This window comes from Macaca nemestrina, chromosome 10, assembly GCF_043159975.1.
Source record: "Macaca nemestrina isolate mMacNem1 chromosome 10, mMacNem.hap1, whole genome shotgun sequence".
NCBI classification, from domain to species: Eukaryota; Metazoa; Chordata; class Mammalia; order Primates; family Cercopithecidae; genus Macaca; species Macaca nemestrina.
The window spans coordinates 127664301-127681019 of NC_092134.1; positions in this window are offsets into that span (position 1 = coordinate 127664301).

Below are 16719 nucleotides of genomic sequence, written 5' to 3' on the forward strand. Positions count from 1 at the left end.
TCCTGGCTAACGCGGTGAAACCCCGTCTCTACTAAAAATACAAAAAACTAGCCGGGCGAGGTGGCGGGCACCTGTAGTCCCAGCTACTTGGGAGGCTGAGGCAGGAGAATGGCGTGAACCCGGGAGGCGGAGCTTGCAGTGAGCTGAGATCTGGCCACTGCACTCCAGCCTGGGCGACAGAGCAAGACTCCGTCTCAAAAAAAAAAAAAAAAAAAAAAAAAAAGAATATCCAAAGAGACTTATCATTAGTGGAGAATCCTGGGGTCCCACTACAGACTGTGAGGTAGCAACTAAATTTTGACAAGTAGCTCAGATAGATGCTTTAGATGGCCCTTAGACTGACCACATTTTGAAAAAGTGATTTAAAATAGTGGAAGAAATATGGAATATTAGTGTATTAAGTAGAGCTAGATTGAGTTGTGACAGAAAATCTACAATAATATTGATTTTTTAAAAAAATCAGTTTATTTTCTCACACATAAAAAAATATAGGGAGGCAATCCAGGACTGGGACAGCCCATCATAAGAGATCTGGGCTCCTGCTAAATTGTTTCTCATTTCTTCTTCCGTCTTGCTGCTACTCCATCCTCAGCATGAACCTTTCACCTTATGGTCCCAGATGGCTGTTTGAGTGTCAGTCCTTACATCCACATTTGTCATGTGGGAAATTACTTTGGCTCAATAGTAGCCCCTAAGTATACTACCATGCAAGCTATCATAGAAGTCATCGAACAAAAAGCCATGCAGATTAAGTAAAGATGCCTGAATTACGTGGTTTATTGAATCAATTTAAAACGCAGACTGAAGCCAGGCATGGTGGCTCACGCCTGTAATCCCAGTACTTTGGGAGGCCAATGCGGGCAGATCACTTGAGGTCAGGAGTTTGAGACCAGCCTGGCCAACATGGCAAAACCCCGTCTCTACTAAAAGAAATAAGAAAATTAGCTGGGTGTGGTGGGTGGCACATGCCTGCAATCCCAGCTACTCAGGAGGCTGAGGCATGAGAATTGCTTGAACCTAGGAGGCGGAGATTGCAGTGAGCTGAGACAGTGCCACTGCACTCCAGCCTGGGCAAAAGAGTGGGTGAGAGACTCTGTCTTAAAATAAATAAATTAAATAAAATAAAAAAGACTGGGCCAGGCGTGGTGGCTCACTCCTGTGATCCTAGCACTTTGAGAGGCCAAGGCGGGCAGATCACTTGAGGCCAGGAGTTCAAGACCAGCCTGGCCAACATGGTGAAACCCCATCTCTACTAAAACTTAAAAAATTAGCCAGGCATGGTGCCACATGCATGTAGTCCCAGCTACTAGGGAGGCTGAGGCAGGAGAATCGGTTGAACCCAGAAGGCGAAGGTGGCAGTGAGCCAAGATCGAACCACGGCATTGCCTCCTGGGTGACAGAGCAACACTGGGCTACAGAGCGAGACTCCGTCTCAAAAAAAACAAAACAAAACAAAAAAAAAAACAAAAAAAACAAATCAACAACAACAACAAAAACACAGACTGAGCAACAAGGACAAAGGAATGAGGTAACAGGTGAACATACTTAGGATAGGATACAGGTAGGGTAAAAAGACCACATAATGTGAATTGTGGGTTTTCAACGTGTACAGGTCCTATCTTTGTTTCTGCTACATCAGTCTTCCCTTCAAAGGTATGCTCATGAGGAGCAGAACTAGGATTTGGACAAGGGAGCTTAGCAGACAGAGAGTGCCTGGAACCAACACACTCATTTGCTCTAAAAGCAAAAGGCAAGGAGGACAAATATGCCTGGCTACAACTGTAGCTCCCTAATTAACCTACTAAACAGCTGTGGGTGTCATCTGTGTTTTTAGAGCACAGACAAGACCAGAATGACATCATAATGAGTATCACTAATGAGTAGCTGCATTTGTTTCCCATTTCTGTGTAACAAACTACCACAATTTTAGCAGCTTAAAGCAATACCCATTTACTAGCTCATGGTTATATAGGTTGGACATTGGGTACTGCATGACTGGATTCTCTGCTCAAAGTATCACAAGGCTGAAGTCAAGGTTCAGCTGGACTGAGTTCTGTCTAAGGAAAATCCTAAGGAAAAATCCACCTCCAAGCTCATTCTTCTTCCTGGCAAAATTCATTTCCTTGCACAGGCTGACTGGCTGGAATATATTTGTATTTTTAGTAGAGATGGGGCTTCGTCATGTTGGCCAGGCTGGTCTCAAACTCCTGACTTCAAGTGATCCACCCACCTTGGCCTCTCAAAGTGCTGGAAGCAGGCCTTAGCCACTGCGCCCAGCCAAGTTTCACCTGTATCTTATAAGCTACTAGTTTACCTGATATCCAGGCTTAATACTTCATATGAGTTTCAAATATCTCACTTGTTTGTCCTAGCTTCTATGGACCAATTGAATACTCTCAAATTATACAGCAAACATACATGATGACTTTTCAGTTAGCAAGAAAAAGGAGGAAGCGAAAACGTTTTTTTCCTCCCCCAGCATCCTCCACCCTTTAAGGATTTTCACAAACAATACTTCTGCTTATATTCCACTGGTCAGAACTTAGTCACATGGCCATTCATGGCTTAAAGAGAGATAAGGAAAAGCAATCTTTATTTCAGGTAGTCATGTGCCAAGATAAAAATCTGGTGTTCTGGCCAGGCATGGTGACTCACATCTGTAATCCAGCACTTTGGGAGGCTGAGGTAGGCGTATCGCTTGAGTCCAGGACTTTGAGACCAGCCTGGGCAACATGGTGAAACCCCTCTCTACAAAAAGTACAAATTAGCCAGGCATGGTGGCGCCCCCACCTGTTGTCTCAGCTACTCTGGAGGCTGAGGTGGGGGGATTGCGTGACCCTGGGAGGGGGAGGTTGCAGTGAGCCAAGACCTTGCCATTGCACTCCAGCCTGGGTGACAGAGTGAGATCCTTTCTTAAAAAAAACAAACAAAAACAAAACAAAACAAAACAAAAACAACAAAAAACTGATGTTCTGTCACAAAAGAAGGGGAAAAAGAAGTGACGAAGGACAATTAGTAATTTTCACAATTACCAAAAACAAAATTAGCAATAATAACCTTGACATAGAGACTATAGCTAGTATTTATGACTTATCTTTCTTTTTACCTGGACTGTGTTCTTTGCCTTCCAGCAACACTTAAGCTTGTATGATTCTGCTCCTCTTCCTTCTCCTCCCTTACCTCCTCACCCCACCCAGAGCAGAGTGACTTATACCTTCAATTCTGAGGGTGATGAATTATTTGTGATACTTCCAATAGGTCTCGGGTACTCTGGCACCATTAGATAGTAGTAAAAAGAGGTGACCCCAGGTGTTCCCTAGGATTCTTGCTGTATTCTTCATTTCTCCTATGTAATCGAGATCTATAATACAGTTAAAATCATCACGTCCTTTTTGTGTCTTGCTCCAATGGCATATGGAGCCTGAAATAGTTAGGTGGCAGTTTCTACTTCAAATTTGTTTCCACTATTATCACACAGTACCATTCTCTTGGGTACTGAGAATTGACAGCTGAAAAGCCTGTGGTTACAAGTTGAGGAGACAAAAGTTCTGAAAACAGATTATTAGATGCGAACATGAGCAGTGCCCCTCCCAAGTACACTGCTAGTTTCCTGGAATCTTATTCCTTACTATGGGAGGGAAAGTATCATTGCTGGTCACTGGTTCAGAACATATATCACATTCTGCAAGACAGAGCTGTAACTTTGCAAAATGAAGTTCCCAATCTTATACCCTGGTTGAATTTTCAATAAAATGTTCCAGTTTCTTATATGGCTGACTTATAAGCACAAAAAAGTATAATAACAAGAAATACTGTGGGCTTCAGCTTCTTACACTATGAAGAATGGTCTAAGGCAATGTCTGAGTGGTGTATAACACATTCAGTAGGTTCATGCATGATGACACTATAACCATGAAAACAAATATACAACCAGAGGGAGTCTAAGTAAAGACAAAACAGTGTCCTCTACATGCCAAGGGGAGCCAGTGAAACTGACTGACCTGCAATCAGATGGAAGACTTCCCTGTAAACTATGGATGGGCTTTCTGTTCACTGATCAGTGTGCTTTGCCAATTTAAACTTCAGCAGTCAGGCCTGGTGGCTCACGCCTGTAATCCGAGCACTTTGAGAGTCCGAGGCGGGCGAACCACAAGGTCAGGAGTTCGAGACCAGCCTGGTCAATATGGTGAAACCATGTCTCTACTAAAAATACAAATATTAGCTGGGCGTGGCGGTGAGCACCTGTAGTCCCAGCTACTCGGAAGGCTGAGGCAGGAGAATTGCTTGAACCCAAGAGGAGGAGGTTGCAGTGAGCTGAGATCGTGCCACTGCACTCCAGCTTGGGCGACAGAGCGAGACTCCATCTCAAAAACAAACAAACTTTAGCAACGCTAGCAGACAAGTTAGCCTTAGTGAAGACCAGGTGATAAACTCCAGGTGATAAGCCTACTTCACTAACAGCTTGCTACTTTGAGCAAGAACCAGGCCAAGGATGATTGACAACCACAGTGTAGATCATACCATCCAACTAATTAGTCAGCCATCGTGTTTTAAGCAGGGACTATGTGAAACTTCAGGTTGAGTTCAGAATCTGATTGGGCCAAAGGTGCAACAAATTCATATTAGAGTTCCAACTATTATATGATATCTTAAGGACCTTATTCTGGCTAATGAAAATAGTGGTGTCCTGGGTCCTACAGACTTTGCATGTTATTATAGTCAGTATCAATAACTCCACAAAAATTTTGCTATTTTCTTTCTCCCAGTGTGTGATATTATATACTCTTTTCTGTGGGGTTCCCCATCTCTCATTCATTCAAATATTCCACATTTTTTTTTTTTTTTTTTTTTTTTTTTTTTTTGAGACGGAGTCTTGCTCTGTAGCCCGGGCTGGAGTGCAGTGGCCGGATCTCAGCTCACTGCAAGCTCCGCCTCCCGGGTTTAGGCCATTCTCCTGCCTCAGCCTCCGGAGTAGCTGGGACTACAGGCGCCCGCCACCTCGCCCGGCTAGTTTTTTGTATTTTTAGTAGAGACGGGGTTTCACGGTGTTAGCCAGGATGGTCTCGATCTCCTGACCTCGTGATCCGCCCGTCTCGGCCTCCCAAAGTGCTGGGATTACAGGCTTGAGCCACCGCGCCCGGCCATATTCCACATTTATAAAGGCATTTAAGTCAGAGAACTGTCTAAGAACCTTCCATTCCATTGTGGTGGTTTAAGAACTCTTCATTAGGCTCAGTGTTTTCTGAAATACGTATTAAACACCTTGATAAGCTGGTTCAATTTTTTCTTGCAAATTCCATTGTCCCAAAGCTAAAATCATTGATATCTGGAGTAAGGCATCCTCTGGCAGGATTCAGATTACTCTGCTTAATTATCTGCTGCTTTTTCTTTTAACCTCTGTAACTCCTATGCCTGGATCACTCACTACACCCATTTTATTTCCTCAAATAGTTGCCACTTAAGGCCGGGTGCAGTGGCTCACGTCTGTAATCCCAGCACTTTGGGAGGCCGAGGTGGGTGGATCACGAAGTCAGGAGTTTGAGACCAGCCTGGCCAATATGGTGAAACCCCGTCTCTACTAAAAAAAAATACAAAAATATTAGCCGGATGTGGTGGCATGCACCTGTAGTCCCAGCTACTCGAGAGGCTGAGGCAGGAGAATTGCTTGAAACCAGGAGGCAGAGGTTGCAGTGACTCCAGATCACGCCACTGCACTCCAGCCTGGGTGACAGAGTGAGACTTCATCTCAAAAAAAACCCAAAACAAAAACAATAATTCTATGATGGTTTCTGCCTCTATACCAATCGGTATAGAAAGATAGCTTTCCTTCCTTCCTTCCTTCCTTCCTTCCTTCCTTCCTTCCTTCCTTCCTTCCTTCCTTCCTTCCTCTCCCTCTTTCTTTTTTTTTTTTTTTTGACACGGTCTCACTCTGTCGCCCAGGCTTGAGTACAGTGGTGCAATCGTGGCTCATTGCAGGCTCAACCTCACAGGCTCAAGTGATCCTCCCACCTCACCCTCTCAAATAGCTGGAATTACAGATGTGTGCCACCATGCCTGGCTAATTTTTGTATTTTCTGTAGAGACGAGGTTTTGCCTTGTTGCCCAGGCTGGTCTTGAACTCCTGAGCTCAAGTAATCTGCCTACCCTGGCCTCCCAAAGTGCTCATTACAGGCGTGAGCTACCACACCCACCCTGGCTTTCCATTTCTATTCCAAAAATGTGTTTTAAGGACCACATGCATAAGAATTCCCTAGGAGGTCTAGGTAAAAATGCAGTCTTCTTAGCTAATCTCAGTTCTATAGAATTAGAGTATCTGAGTGTAAGGCAAGGAATCTTCATTTTAATGAGTTTATTAGATAAGTCTTATGTATAGTAAGAACCATTGTCTGGATTGCTTCTTTTATCAATTAATTCCTAATGGCTGGAGACATGGATGAATAATTGAACATTGATGGATGAATTTGGTAGGGCAGTGAAAGAACCAGTATAATATTCCTTCCTGTATTCCCTTTTGTTGTGGGCTAATGTTTGTCTCCACCGACAAATTCATAGGTTGATATCTAAATCCCAATGTGATGGTACTTGGATGTGGGGCCTTTAGAAGGTCATTAGATCATGACCTAATGTGGAGCCCTCATGAATTGGATTACTGTCCTTATTAAAAAAAAAAAAAAAAAAAAGGCCAGAGCTGGGTGCAGTGGCTCAAGGCCTGTAATCCCAGCACTTTCGGAGTCTGAGGCAGGTGGGTCACCTGAGGTCAGGAGTTAGAGACCAGCTTGGCCAACATGGTGAAACCCAGTCTCTACTAAAAATACAAAAATTAACCGGGCATGGTGGTGCGTGCCTGTAATCCCAGCTACTGTGGAGGCTGAGGAAGGAGAATCGCTTGAAGCCGGATGGTGGAGGTTGCAGTGAGCCAAGATCGTGCCACTGCACTCCAGCCTGCACAATGAGAGCGAGACTCCATCTCAAAAAAAAAAAAAAAAAAAGGTCAGAGAGCTAGCCTACCCCTTTTCTGACATGTGAAGATGCAACAAGGAGTTGGCTGTCTGCAGCTGGAAGAGTGCCCTTACCAGAACACAGCCGTGCTGGCACTTTGGTCTAAGACTTCTAGCCCTCAGAACTGTGAGGAATAAGTTTCTGTTATTTATATACAGTCTATGGCACTTTGTTATAGCAGCCCAAACTGCCTAAGAAATGTTTCAGCATAAACCAGGTAAAGAAACTAAGACAAAAAGTGTTAATGTACTTATTCAAGATCACAGAGGTAGCATGAGCTGAGCCAAGATTCACACTGAGATCTTGTTACCATCACTGCCCTCTTAAACACTGTTCTATTCAGAAAGACATAGGGTCTTAAGGTAGACCAGGGAATAAATGCCTCAAGACATGTAAGTTTTACTTGAGTGGAACACCAAAAGGAAGTTTTCCATGTGATACAAACATAAATACATGTAAAAAGAGTATCCATATGTATTTGTGGAAAGGGGGGAAATGTAGGAGTTGTAAGAGAACCTAACCTGCTTTAAATCCCATTCCTATTTTTAGAAACTCAGCTAAGTGTTCCCATTGAAGGAAACTGGCATTTATCTGCTTAAAAGGAAATCAAACGTGTTAGAAGCCTTGCCAACAAATGAAGAGAAAATTCTCAGTGAAAGCAATTGTAAATGACCCGCAAGCTCTACCTGGCTTGGGATTCCAACAACCTGCAAAAATGTAGCAGACGTAACTAAGATATAAACAGAATTCTAAAGAAGAAATAAATTTGAAGCATTTTTTCCCCACACTTTACCATGGTATTCTCTCTTATTAAGAAAAATTATCGGCCAGGCTCCTGTAATCCCAGCACCTGGGGAGGCAGAGGTGGGTGGATCATAAGGTCAGGGGTTCAAGACCAGCCTGACCAAGGTGGTGAAACCCTGTCTCTATTAAAAATACAAAAAAAAAATTAACCAGGCATTGTGGCAGGCGCCTGTAATCCCAGCTACTCAGGAGGCTAAGGCAAAGAGGCTTGAACCTGGGAGGCGGAGGTTGCAGTGAGCTGAAATCGCACCACTGCACTCCAGCCTGGGCAACACTCCATCTCAAAAAAAAAAAAAAAAAAAAAAAAAAAGGAAAGGAAAAATTATCCAGGCTGGGTGCAGTGGCTCACGCCTATAATCCCAGCACTTTGGGAGGCCAAGGTGGGTGGATCACTTGAGGTCAGAAGTTCGAGATCAGACTGGCCAACATGACAAAACCCTGTCTCTACTAAAAATACAAAAATTAGCCAGGCATGGTGGCGCAGCCTGTAATCCCAGCTACTTGGGAGGCTGAGGCAGGAGAATCACTTGAAAACAGGGGGCAGAGGTTGTAGTGACCTGAGATTGTGGCCACTCTACTCTGGCCTGGGTGACAGAGCCAGACTCCAAAAAATAAAATTTTAAAAAAAGTACAATTAGGGCTGGGCGCAGTGGCACACACCTCCCACTGAGGTTGGAGGATCACCTGAGGTCAGGAGATCGAGAGTAGCTTGGCCAACATGGTGAAACCCCATCTCCCAGGTTCAAGCAATTCTCCTGCCTCAGCCTCCCAAGTAGCTGAGATTACAAGCACCCACCAACATGCCAGGCTAATTTTTGTATTTTTAGTAGAGATGGGGTTTCACCATGTTGGCCAGGCTGAGATGGAACTCCTGACCTCAGGTGATCCACCCGCCTGGGCCTCCCAAAGTGCTGGGATTACAGGCATGGGCCACCATGCCCGGACTTTAATGTATTTTTTATGTTAGAGTTTTGCTGAGGATTTTTGCGTCAATATTCATTAGTGATATTTGGCTAGTTTCCTTTCTTTTTTTTCTTTTCTTTCTTTCTTTTTTTTTTTTTTTTTTTGGATGTTTCTTTGGTTTTGTTATCAGTGTAACACTGGCCTCGTAGAATGAGTTTGGAAGTTTTCCCTCCTCCTCTATTTTTTACAATAGTTTGAGTACAATTGGTATCAGTTCCATTTCATATGTATGGTAGAATTCAGCAGTAAAGCCATCTGGTCCCAGGCTCTTCTTTGCTGGGAGACTTTTAATTATGGCTTTGATCTTGTTCCTTGTTACTGGTTTTTAGTTATGGACATGTTAATAATATTGAGTCTTCCAATCCATGAACATGGAATATCTTTCCTTTTTTTTTTTTTTTGATGTCATTTTCATTGTCTTGCATCAATGTTTTATAGTTTTGGATTTCTTCATGGTTCAATCTTGATAGGATTCGTGTGTCTAGGAATTTATCAATTTCTTCTACATTTTCCAATTTATTGGCATATAGTGGCTCACAGTAGCCACTAATGGTCCTTTGAATTTCTGTAGTATCAGTTGTGATGTCTCTTTCTTCATCTCTAATTTATTTATTCAGGTCTTCTCTTTTTTGTCTTAGTCTGATCAAAGATTTGTCAATTTTATCTTTTTTAAAAAAACCAACTTTTAAATTAATCTTTGCATTTGATTGTTTCAATTTCATTTATTTCTGCTCTGATCTTTATTATTATTTTTTCTTCTAGTTTTGGATTTGATTTGCTCTTGCTTTTCCAGTTCTTTAAGATGCATCACTAGGTCGTTTCTTTGAAGTTTTTCTTCTTTTCGATATAAGTGATTATAACTATAAACTTCCATCTTAGTACTGCTTCGCTGTATTCCACAGATTTTGACATGTTGTGTTTCCATTATCATTTGTTTTATTTGTTTGGTTTTTCTGTTTGTTTTTGTTTTTTTGGGACAGAGTCTTGCTCTGTTGCCCAGACTTGAGTGCAGTGGCGCGATCTCAGCTCACTGCAACCTCCGCCTTCTGGTTTCAAGCGATTATCCTGCTCCAGCCTCCCGAGTAGCTGGGACTACAGGTACGTGCCACGACGCCTGGCTAATTTTTTGTATTTTTAGTAGAGAAGGGGTTTCACTGTGTTAGCCAGGATGGTCTCAATCTCCTTACCTCGTGATCCACCCGCCTCGGCCTCCCCAAGTGCTGGGATTATAGGCGTGAGCCACTGCACCCAACTTCGATTTCCTTCTTAATCTCTTCATGAACCCACTGATCGTTCAAGAAGATATTGTTTAATTTCCATATGTTTGTATAGTTTCTATTAATCTCGTTTTTATTTGCTTGTCTAATTATTTGTGAACTCAAATTAAATAAGCAAATATTTTGTGCCCACTGAAAAACTGGATATCTGGATTGGTGAGTTTTTGTGCTCTGTATTAATTTTTTTACCCATGGCTAACATTGTGGAATGGAATCTGCAGTTCTTAATGTGTCTTCACGTGTATAGTTTAAAATAGCCTATACGACGAGGTGTGGTGGCTCATGCCTATAATCTCAGCACTTTGGGAGTCTGAGGCAAGCAGATCACCTGAGGTCAGGAGTTCGAGACCAGCCTAGCCAGCATGATGAAACCCCGTCTCTACTAAAATTATAAAAATTAGTTGGACATGGTTGGCACATGTCTGTAGTCCCAGCTACTCAGGAGGCTGGGGCAGGAGAATCACTTGAACCTAGGAGGCGGAGGTTGTGTGAGCCAAGATTGTGGCACTGCACTCCAGCTGGGGTGACAGAGTGAGACTCAGTCTCAAAAAAAAAGAAAAAAAGGCTGAGTGCGGTGACTCAGACCTGTAATCCCAACATTTTGGGAGGCCAAGGTGGGCAGATCATGAGGTTAGGAGTTAGAGACCAGCCTGGCCAAAGAGACCAGCCTGGCCAACATAGTGAAACCCCGTCTCTACTAAAAATACAAAAATTTGCCAGTCATGGTGTCGGGCGCCTGTAATCCTGGCTACTCGGGAGGCTGAGGCAGGAGAATCACTTGAACCTGGGAGGTGGAGGTTGCAGTGAGCTGAGATCACGCTTTTGCACTCTAGCCTGGGTGACAGAGCAAGACTCTGACTTAAAAAAAAAAAAAAAGAATGATATGTCTTCTTGATTTGATCAGTAATATTTATTAATATATATTGAGTATAAGCATTTAATATTATAAAATATGTAAAATTATGTATTCAACTAAATTGAATTATAATACTGACAAACTTTCATATCAATAGTAATTATGTTCCATACTATGTCAGCTTAAACATAATCTCCAGGATTCTTAGTCTTGAGACAAATATCTAAGAACTTTAAGACTCTGAACTACTACTATTAATTAATGGTTCATATTTGAACCTGGATATTACCCAAATGATAGAATAATGAAACATTGGTCATCAAATACAATTTTTATATATACTTTTGCATCTTGTTTTGTATGTTATTAAGCAGCTGAAAGTGTTCATTTTCATCACCTTAAGAAAGTGTTAAAATGATGTGTATGTGGCTATAAGGGTCATCTTAGATATGCTCCACCAATCTGTTAAAATGCTTACATGTGACAGGTATCAACATCCTACTTCCTGGTTCTCTCTGTGAAATAGCATTAGCTAATTTGATTAAAAAAATATATATATAGGCTGGGCATGGTGGCTCACGCCTGTAATACCAGCACTTTGGGAGGCCAAGGCAGGTGGATCATAAGGTCAGGCATTCGAGATCTTCCTGGCTAACATGGTGAAACCCCGTCTCTACTAAAAATACAAAAAAATTAGCCAGGCATGGTGACATGCGCCTGTAGTCCCAGCTACTTGGGAGGCTGAGGCAGGAGAATTGCTTGAACCGGGGAGGTGGAGGTTGTAGTGAACAAAGATTGCGCTATTGCACTCCAGCCTGGTGACAGAGAGAGACTCCGTCTCAAAAAAAAAATAGTATATATAATATAGTAACAATAATATACGTAATTGAGACTATAGGCAGTCCTTGCTTTGCACAGTTCTGATATGCACAAATTTTAGTTACCATGTGTATTAGTTTCCTGGGGCCACTGTCACAAAATATCACAAACAGAGTGACTTAAAACAATACAAATTTCTTCTCTCATAGTTGTAGAGACCAGAAGTCTGAAATCAAGGTGCTGGCAAGGCTCTTTCCTTCCTTTCCTCTTCCTAGTTTCTGGTAGCTCTAAGGGTTTCTTGGCTTATAGCAGCATAACTCCAATCTCGGCCTCTATCTTCACATGGTCTTTTTCTCTTTTATCTTCACATTGTCTTTTTATAAAGATGTTATTCATGTTGGATTAAGGCCCCACTCTACTCAAGTATGACCTCATATTAACTAATTACATATGAAATGACCCTATTTTCAAATAAGTTCACATTCAGAGGTACTGAGAGTAAGGACTCAAATTGTTTTTTGGGGTCACAATCCAACAGACAACACTAAGGTTTAGTCAAATAATACCAGTGCCCAAGGCCAGGTGTGGTGGCTCACGCCTGTAATCCCAGCACTTTTGGAGGCTGAGGATCACGAGGTCAGGAGTTCAAGAACAGCCTGGCCACATTGTGAAACTCAATCTCTACTAAAGATACAAAAACTAGCTGGGCGTGGTGGCGGGTGCCTGTAGTTCCAGCTACTCAGAAGGCTGAGGCAGGAGAATCACTTGAACCCAGGAGGTAGAGGGTGCAGTGAGCCAAGATCGTGCCATTGCACTCCAGCCTGGGCGACAGGGTGAGACTCTGTCTAAAAAAATAATACCAATGCCCCAACAACATGGCTCAATTTCAGTTATGATGGTATATTAATTGGGAATAATTGCATGAAGTAAAAATTTTGCTGCTGTTTAGTCCAAAAATCACTATGTAAATAAAACATGCACACGATTATCAGGGATTCATCATGTCTCTTCTTCCAAAATCTGTCGGTGATTGATCACTTTGCCTCTGTTCATTTCACCCACAGACACCAAAGCATGTAGTTGTGTTACTTTCTTCTCTCCCAGTGATAAACCCATACAGCATTTTACAAAAATAGATAATCAGAAAAGGAAGTTGGCCAACAAAGATGAAAGTGCAGCAAAGAAACTAAAGTTGATGATGCCAGAAGTGAAATGCAAATCAAACATAATGGAGTTATAGAAGAAATAGCTGACTTCGGGGATGTTCACATTGCTTCTGTTCAAGAGATTCTAGATACTCAGCCAGAGGAACTTAGTAAATGTGAATTTATTGACATAATTAAGAAAGTGATTGTGGTAAAAAAAAAAAAAGAAAAGAAAAAAAAAGATGGCTATGTCTCAGAGGAAGTGATGCCATCAAAAAAATCTTCATATTAAAATAAAATCTTGGAGATATAACCTTGAAAGCAAAAAAGATAAAATGTTGGAAGGGTATATTACAGTTTTCCAAGGCATGGAAAATATGTTCCTCCATATTGTAAGTTACAAGACAGAAGAAGATGACATGCACTGTAGAAACTACTCTTTTTTTTTTTTTTTTTTGTAGCAGATTATCCTTGGATATCAGTTCCTTGTTCAAATTACTCTTGATACTTTTTTTTTTTTTTTTTAGCAAATAAATATAACACTGTAGTTTTTCAATGTTTCTAATATTTTGAAGTATGGTGTACTAAAAATATTTTTCATTTCTTTTTTCCCCTATATACATTTAGATGGACATAAACTTTTTAATGTCTTTTTTCATTTGTTTTTCAGTAGAGACAGTGTCTCAGTATGTTGTCCAGGCTGGGCTCAAACTCCTGGGCTCAAGCAATCCTCCTGCTTTGGCCTCCCAAAGTGCTGGGATTACAGGTGTGAGCCACCACACCTGGCTGTTTTTAACATCTTGATAAAAGTTTTTGAAGGTCGAAAGACAATTGTCATTTTTTCCACTTTTTTTTTTATTATGGTTAAAAACACAACAAAATTTATCATCATAACCATTTTTAAGCATACAATTCAGCAATGTTAAGCATATTCACATTGTTGTGAAGCAATCTCTAGAACTTTTTCATCTTGCTATATCCATTGATTGGTAAGATGATTTTGCTCACTTTTGGCTTCCCCAATCATTTTTATGATCCTGTACTACCATACAAAGCAAGGTCTGTCCTCACATGTATTAAGGTCTGATCAGAAAATAGAAAACTTGAACAAGTAGATTTAATATAAAAAATTATTATGAAGTATGAATTTCTTAACTATCCTGGAAAACGTAAAAAGAAAACTCTGAGATATCATAGAAGTCGCAATTGCAATAAACAGCTAACACCCTAGCACTAAAACAACAAAGGGAAGAGGTTGGAATGATTAAAACTTAGAAATGTATTTATTTATTTATTGAGGCAGAGTCTCACTCTGTTGCCCAGGCTGGACTGCAGTGGCACTATCTCGGTTCACTGCAGCCTCCACCTCCTGGGTTCAAGTGGTTCTCCTGCCTCAGCCTCCCAAGTAGCTGGATTACAGGCATGTGCCACCACGTCTGGCTAATTGTTTTTGTATTTTTAATATAGACAGGGTTTCACCATATTGGCCAGGCTGGTCACAAACTCCTGACTTTAAGTGATCCAAACGCCTCAGCCTCCTAAAGTGCTGGGATTACAGGCATGAGCCACCACACCCAACCTAAAACTTAAGAAATTTAAAGGCAAGGTTCTGTGGAGCTAAAATCCAGACTTCTGAAGGGATGCTGAAGGAGTGCCAGTCAGCTGGTGCTGATGTCTCTGAGGGTATTGGAGGTACATGGATATTCATTATGCCCCTGTTAGGAAAACTAGAGGGAGTTGATGTTATAGAAAGAAACGGCCATTGCAAGTGTAAAGAAGCATTGCTAGGGTGATGGTCACAGGAAGCACAAGCAGATACAAAGGGCTGGCCCTTTCTTCTTCCTCTAGCCTTACAGGTTCTCTTTATTATTATTATTATTAAGACGGAGCCTCCACTGTCACCCAGGCTGGAGTGCAGTGGCGCAATCTCAGCTCACTGCAAGCTCCGCCTCCTGGGTCCACGCCATTCTCCTGTCTCAGCCTATCAGGCAGCTGGGACTACAGGCGCCCACCACCACACCTGTCTAATTTTTTATTTTTTATTTTATTTTATTATTATTATTTATTTATTTATTTATTTATTTATTTTTGAGCTGGAGTCTCGCTCTGTCGCCCAGGCTGGAGTGCAGTGGCACAATATCTCAGCTCACTGCAAGCTCCGCCTCCCGCATTCACGCCATTCTCCTGCCTCAGCCTCCCGAGTGGGTGGGACTACAGGTGCCCGCCACCACGCCCGGCTAATTTTTTGTATTTTTAGTAGAGACGGGGTTTCACCGGATTAGCCAGGATGGTCTCAATCTCATGACCTCGTGATCCACCCGCCTCGGCCTCCCAAAGTGCTAGGATTACAGGCGTGAGCCACCGCACCAAGTCTGCAGTCGCCGTTTAATACTCTATTGACAGAGTCTAAAAAAGAGCCATCTGGCAAAGCAGAAATTTTTGAAGAACACAAGCTATAAAGTCACAAAGCAAAACATGCAAGTGGGCTTGGGGCTGGGAGACGATAATTTCATAACTGGCACACTATCCTAGAATCAACAGTGGCAGACTCGGTACGCAAGGTAATGGGATGTGCTTTTGCTTATCAAGAGAAATTGAGAATAGTTCTGTTCTAAAGTAATATTCCTGGTTGATCCAGAATATGAAAGGAGATCTAAAGATAAAGCTGAAATGGCTACAGAAAATTGCAAGTGACATGCAGAACATCAATTTTATTTTGCTGTGGTTTCTAATACCTATAATGTCTGAAAAAGAAATAAGTCTGACCGGATGCAGTGGCCGTCGCCTGTAATCCCAGCACTTTGGAGGCTGAGGTGGGCAGATCACATGAGCTCAGGAGCTTGAGACCAGCCTAGGCAAGATGGCGAAACACCGTCTCTACAAAAATGCAAAAAATTAGCCGGACGTAGTGGCGTGTGCCTGTAATCACAGCTACAGGCTGGCTGAGGCAGGAGAATCGCTTGAACCCGAGAGGTCAAGGCTACAGTGAGCTATAATCGTGCCACTGCACTCCAGCCTGTGCAACAGAGTGATACCCTGTCTCAAAAGAAAACAAACAAAAAACAATAGAAATTTATTTCTCACAGTTCTGGAGTCTAGGAAGTCCAAGATCCAGATATCAGCAGATTGTGTCAAGTGAGGGCGCATTTTCTTATAGCTGTGAGGACACAATGCCTAATGTTCCATTTCTCAGAATACATCCTTATCATTAAGCGATGCATGACCATGACCATATATAATTTGCAAATATTTTATGTATGTATGTATGTATGTATGTATGTAGGTATGTATGTATGTAGTTGAGACAGAGTTTTGTTCTTGTTGCCCAGGCTGAAATGCAGTGGCACAATCTCGGATCACTGCAACCTCCCTCTCCCAGGTTCAAGCGATTCTCTTGCCTCAGCCTCCTGAGTAGCTGGGATTACAGGCTTGTGCCACCATGCCTGGCTAATTTTTTAAGTACAGATGAGGTTTCTCTATGTTCATGTTGGTCAGGCTGGTCTCAAACTCCCAACCTCAGGTGATCTGCCCACCTCGGCCTCCCAAAGTGCTGGGATTACAGGCATGAGTCACCATGCCCAGCCAGTAAATATTTTCTTTCATTCCATTGGTTACCTTTACACTCTTGATTGTTTCCTTTGATGCACAGAAGTTTTAAATTTTGATGTACTTTATCTATTTTTTTTCTTTTGTTGTCTGTACTTTTGGTATATGTATATATATAAACTGCCAAATCCAATGTCATGTAGCTTTCATCCTACATTTCCTTCTAAGAGTTTTACAGTTTTGGCTCTTAGATCTTTCATGGATTTTCTATTAATTTTTGTATATGGGCTAAGGGTCCAACCTCATTATT